Source organism: Castor canadensis, chromosome 15 (genome assembly GCF_047511655.1).
Source record: "Castor canadensis chromosome 15, mCasCan1.hap1v2, whole genome shotgun sequence".
Lineage (NCBI taxonomy): Eukaryota > Metazoa > Chordata > Mammalia > Rodentia > Castoridae > Castor > Castor canadensis.
This window is the reverse complement of record NC_133400.1, coordinates 42,307,888-42,314,785: the sequence shown is the minus strand read 5'-3', so window position 1 is coordinate 42,314,785 and position 6,898 is coordinate 42,307,888.

The window sequence follows — 6,898 nt, the reverse complement described above, 5'->3', positions numbered from 1 at the left end:
GCTGTGCAACATGAATGAAAAATAAACCCTCATCTTTAATTCCAATGTCTCAAATAGTTACATCTCCAAATCATGGATGTATAGCATCCTGAAAGAAGCATATAATGGCAACAAACCACTAACGGTTGTTCATTACTATTGAGAAATCAATAATTTATGACAACTGCCCAAATTAGTATGCAGGGAAGTCTACAGTATCAGTGATTATTTCAGAAAGAAAAGTAAACATATATAAAACAGAAAATCTCATTCTGTTGACTTTATGAGTGAGGAAGGCAAACATGTATTAAAAATGTGAGAAATCACAATCACAGTTTGGAGTTTCGGAAGACTGAGAAATGGAACAAACAAATGGAAGAGTTCAGGTGACACAGAGTAAAAGAGCAGCTATAAAGTATCATGTAATGAATAATATCCCCAGACCAAGCAATGGTCTTGGAAAAGGAGGAAAAAAATAACAGAAAGTGAAATTTGCTATTTTATCCTCATTTTGGTTTATTTAACTGATTGTATTTTATCTTTTATTTTACCTATTTAGATCTGAAGAGGATAAGTACAGTCTTTGTTGAACTGTAAATAATTTCTATTCCCTATTACTTCCAATATTTTCTAGTTGAATTTTACAACTGCTTCACACTTGACATGTGGACAGGGAACCTGTAATGTAGTGAAGGAGAAGCAATGTTCAATCTTTTGTCCAGGGGCTCTGACCTGGACCATAGTGTGACAAAAGGCATTGTCCACTAGAGAAGGATAATACATAAATTGAATTGAATGAAGTTGAGACACACATGAAACATCACCAAACTATTACTAAACACATTTCAGAGCAGATATTTGCAGCAGTCACACAGACTCAAAATCTGATCTTGGCCCTCATTGTATTTGAGAAAGTTATTCTTTGACATTAATGGTGCTGAGTTCCCAAGATGAGTGCTGTTTATTATTTTAAAATATGGATATGTTATTTGGGAAACCACAAACACATGAATGAACATTAGGTGAGTTTTAGGTCTTCCCTTTGTCAGCCAGCCTTTCCCTCTACTCATTCAAGGACCCTTACAGATAAAAAACTCAAAAAGAAAGGCAGAGGCAGGTATCACCTATAAGTATTTATGTTCTTTTTTTCATTTTTTTTATTATTATTCATATGAGCATACAAAGCTTGGGTCATTTCTCCCCCCTACCCCCACCCCCTCCCTTACCACCCACTCTGCCCACTCCCTCTCCCCCCCACTCCCTCAATACCCAGCAGAAACTATTTTGCCCTTATTTCTAATTTTGTTGTACAGAGAGTATAAGCCATAATAGGAAGGAACAAGGGTTTTTGCTGGTTGAGATAAGGATAGCTATACAGGGAGTTGATTCACATTAATTTCCTGTGCGTGTGTGTTACCTTCTAGGTTAATTCTTTTTGATCTCACCTTTTCTCTAGTTCCTGGTCCCCTTTTCCTATTGGCCTCAGTTACTTTTAAGGTATCTGCTTTAGTTTCTCTGCATTAAGGGCAACAAATGCTAACTAATTTTTTAGGTGTCTTACCTATCCTCACCCCTCCCTTGTGTGCTAAAGCTTTTATCATGTACTCAAAGTCCAATCCCCTTGTTGTGTTTGCCCTTGATCTAATGTCCACATATGAGGGAGAACATACGATTTTTGGTCTTTTGGGCCAGGCTAACCTCACTCAGAATGATGTTCTCCAATTCCATCCATTTACCAGTGAATGATAACATTTTGTTCTACTTCATGGCTGCATAAAATTCCATTGTGTATAGATACCACATTTTCTTAATCCATTCGTCATTGGTATAACTTAATATCTAAAAGGAGATAGGAAAGGATTAGCCAATTTGACTTTTCAGTTTTTATGTTTTAGTTTAGGTGTCTGAATCTAACTCAATATATATTAAAACAATATAATTTACTTGTCATCTAAATTATCTATCTTGCCTCAGTTCTCCTCTAAATGACTTTGGTCTCCTCTACTCTTAAAAGAGGGCAGGATGTGGGTGGATGAAGGACTGTTTTCTATAACTGCTTCACACTGAGATTTGGGGACCCAATCTACCTAGAAAGTAACCAAAAAGTCATTTTGCTATTTAAATTTAAGAAGTGACAAGGGAAATTCAGGTGGCAGGGTATTACTTGATGCACTCCATGGTCAAGACTAGGAGACGTCAATGAATTCTTTTTCTAAAAATGAAGTCAAAGAGAAATTAGTGGAAATCATCTTTTAAAGTATAATAATGCTTTAAAATAATGCTTTTATAATGCATATAAAAATATGTAGACAAAGCTAATGGGATTTTAAAGAATAATAAAAAAAACTTTAAAGAAATATATAAAATCTGTAATTTCAACATACTAAACACACATGCAATCAATAGAAATAATATTGTTGATTGATAGCTACTATAAAGATGGCAACCATTATCCATTTGTTTTCTATTTCTATGGTAATGGATCAAGTCACAACTGTCTGGTGGGTGAACTTTCAATTGAATACTGAATGCCTTATAGAGGGAAGAGGTTGATTTTAATCCCTTTGTGACTTACAGGAATAAAATATTTTAGTCCTTGGTGACCTGCCTGTTTTTGTTTTAAGAACTTAAGAGAAACAGTTTTTTTGTTTTTTAACCAAGAAGCATAACCTTGGATGTGACATCATTTAAGAGATATGAAAAATAAGCCATGGGATACAGAATTTTCTCAACTTTGAATAAGAATGTTAATACCATCTCCTGCCTTTCATTTACATATAGAATAAAAGGCTAATTTAAACTTGGAATTATGAGGGCTAGGGCAAACACCAGATACTTGTAAGATCTGAGTAGCTTTTTGTTGTTTCTCAGTTTACTCCAGGTGTTTATAATCAGGTATTTGCTTATCTCATAAAGAGGTTTGTAATTACCCAAAAGACAGTGACCAAAATTCTACAGAAACCAGCCATTCACAGATAATTTCAGCACTTATTTTTCAGGTGGCCCTTATTTTAAGAAGTCCCATGTTTTTCTCCTTTTATTTTATCATTTTTACATGTACTTACATGTGTATACATTATTTGTGCCACCTCCCCCATCCTCCGTTCCCCTCCCCATGAGTTCCCCTGGAGTTACAATGTGACCTACATATTTTACTGTTCATGGGAGATCTATTCCTTTTATCTATGCCAACATTATGCACACCTCAAGAGTTTAAGATCATCTGCATGGTGCAGTAAGGCTCCAACTAAAAAAGATCTCAATCCCTTTGGTAAGGAGTCTTATTTGTTAATATTTTCTCTAAGTCATATGTTTAGTATCTGACATACTACATTACATGTAGAGAACAAAATGTCTCATTGGTCTCTTTCATCATATTTATTGTTGTTGCTCTTTACGAAAATAAAACAAAGATTATAACTAGTACTTAATACATCAGGATGGAATAGAATTATAAGAATAAGACATCTAATTAAATTGCCTACACATAAAGACCAATTTATTTTTTACTTCTCTTCACTCTACTTTGGAAGAACTAGCAGAAGTGACTCCATTTTGCTGTTCGTTTGTTACGAGATCTCATTATATTGTTTAGGTTGGCCTGGAACTTGCTATTTAACCCAGGCTGGCCTTAAACTCATGATTCTCCTGTTTTAGTCTCCCAGAAACTGAGATTACATACATGTGCCACCAAGCTTGACATAACTTTATTTTTATTTTGACAACTTTTTCAACTTTTTCTTTGTTTCTGAAGTTTCCTTCTAATGAAACCAGTTGACTTGTGTGGCTTTCATGTCCCTTGTTGCCAGGAAGAGATGCATTGGATGGTCTGATATGACCACATGAGGGAGAACTGTCAGATAGATTGACAGTCAGTGCCAATAAAATACTTTTTCTGGCCAATTTAAGCAACTATGAGGTATAGCAGGAGTGGCCCTTAGGCTGAGCTTATCTGGAAACCATTTTTAAGTAAGCTTAATTGTGTATACTCTATTAGGTAATGTGGTAGCATTTCTTAAAATGCTACTTACACTGAATATCTGCACAAATGTCATCAGAGAACAGTTAAAGTTTTACAAGAACAGAATAAAACAAAACCAATAATAACAATTATTTAAATAAAACCAAATGATTGGGGAATAAATACTTCCTGGAGACATTTTCCATGAGTTTAATTGTAAATGCCTTTAGAAATGACCCAATCTGCAGATGGCAAAAAACTGATGAACGTCTTCATTAGGATTTTAAAAATATTTCCCAGTTGACAAAACAGTCTCTTTTCATTGTATATAGTATTTAGGATAATAATTATGATTGACAGCATTTCTTATCATTAACACAAACTTATTTGTTAAATACATATTTAAACTTCTAATTTAGTGTAAAATGAAATAATATACATCTTATAATAAAATAAATCCTTTTTTTCTTTACAGTAAATAGATTTTAAATAAGTTAGAGTATACATTCTATTACTGAAGGTGGTTTTTGTGGGTGACTAATACCCAATCTTAAAACAGTGGCATTGATTGAATTTTAGAAAGCTTATACCTACAGGAAACAATTACATTCAATATTTAAAAACAACAACAATTAGCATCACAGCTATATCAATGTCATATTAATTTGAATCTTACCTTGGGAGTAGAATTTAAAGTCTTTAGCCAGGTAAGATTATTGGTGCCCAGCACTAAGAACAAATCAAAGTGTTTAGATGTTTTACAACCTTCAGTGACCAGAAATCAACTTGTTTATTGATTTATCTATTTTTTGGTCGTACTGAGGTTTGACAGCATGCTTGTTTTTTTATGCGAAGGCTGGTCATTTGGCACTAATCTTATACACCTCTAACCTTATAAACTTTCATAGAGTATTTAAATGAATTTTATCCTTATTATGTATACATTTTAGTAGATTGTTAAGTATATTAAAATCATTGTAAAATTTTTATATAGCCACATACTTAACTAAACTCTGATTATATTAGTACTCAATATCTTAAACTGTCCAATAGTCAAAAGTCCAATAAACTTAGAACACAAGCAATTACTTATCTTGATAAAACATAAAGATCTCTCATAGAAGATATTTCTTAGCAAATATTACTAATAGCTGAATATTTTTAAGTCAGAGAACTGGGTGCTAGTTTTGCATTAGTTTACAAAATTTGAGTTTAGGAAACCCTGTAGATAACCATTTAAAGTATGAGCATATTAATTGTGTAAATGCATTTTTTATAAGTTCCATGTTTTAAACATTTAAGACCTACTCATATATTTTGCTACCTTTTAGAACTTTGAGTTTTTATCTCTTTTTATTTTGGAACAATCTTTAGGAAAAATCCCACAAATTCCTTTTTTTCATGCAATATTATTTCTTTTTCTCTTTATTTTCCCAAGAAACACATTTTAATATCTTTCTTGCCTGCTGAACTCTTTTATTTTGAATTGAAAATTTTAGAATATATGTAAAATACCTATTATCTTGTATTTCAATTAAGACCTGGGAAGAGAGTAATCTTTGAAGATGTAACTGTGAACATCACCCTGGAGGAGTGGTCTCTGCTGGACCTTTTCCAAAAAAAAAGTCTACAAAGATATAATGCTAGGAACCTTCATGAACATAGCTGCTAAAAAACACTAGAAGAAAGAAACAATGAAAATGAATACAGAGTCTTTGGAAAAAAATAAGAAGTGAAATTGTGGAAAGTCTTTGAAAGTAAAGAATATAGCCATTATAGAGAATTCTTCAACCAGACTGTAAAGCATATTGAGGAATAAGTAACACCATGTGAAAGCTATATGTGTAGAAAATTCCTCATTGGCCAATTATCCCAAAATGTCCCTCACAGAAGTCATACTGGACACAATACACACAAATATCAAGAATGCTGAGTGAACCCAAATAAATATAAGAAATATGGGCAAGTGTCCAGTTCTCCCCAGTGCCTTTACAAGCATTGAATGACTCTGGTGAAAAAACACTACGAAAATAAATGTGATGAAACCATTAGATGCTTCAGTACCAGTCAAATTCATGAAAGGACTCACACTTGTGAAAAATTACAAGAATTTAAGCAGTGTAAGAGTTTCCATTTCTTCTAGCTTCTTCCAAAGACATAGACAAGTTCATAATGGAGAGAAATTCTATGTATGTAAGCAATGTGGGAAAGCCTTAACTCATTCTGTTTCCCTTCAAAGACATGAAATAATGCATGCAGGAAAGAACTAAGCATGTAAGCATTGTGGAAAAGCTTTGCTCATTCCAATTCCCTTCAAAACATAAAAGAATCCACATGGGAGAGAAACTCTATGAATATTAGTATTGTGGGACAGCTTTCACTGATTCCAGTTCCTTTCAATTTCATGAAATGATGGACAGTGGAAAGAAACCTTATAGACATAGTCAATGTGGAAAATCTCTTGTTTCTTCCGGTTCTCTAATAAGCCATGAAATTACTCACATTGAAGACAAACCATATATGTGTATGCAATGTAGAAAGATCTTTAGGTTTGACAGTTACTTTCAAATATATAAAATTGTTCATGCTGGAGAAAAAAGCTGGGTATGTAAGCAATGTGGTTAAGCTTTCTCAAATTAATGTTACATTCATTACCATGAAATGACTCATGGTGGTGAGAAACCTTATATATGAAAGAAATATGGTAACCCCTCTAATTCTTCTAGTTACTTTGCAGTACATGAAATAATCAACACTGATTACAAACCTATGTATGTAATTGGTATGGGAAAATGTTATTGTCTTCTACTGAAGTTTGAAAACATGAAAAAACTCACAGAGTAGAGAAACTCTATGCATATAAACAATATTGGAAATCCTTTTGGTATCTGAGTGGATTTCAATACTATGAACAAAGTCACAGGAGAGAATCCCTGTATAGATGACCAATGTGTCAAA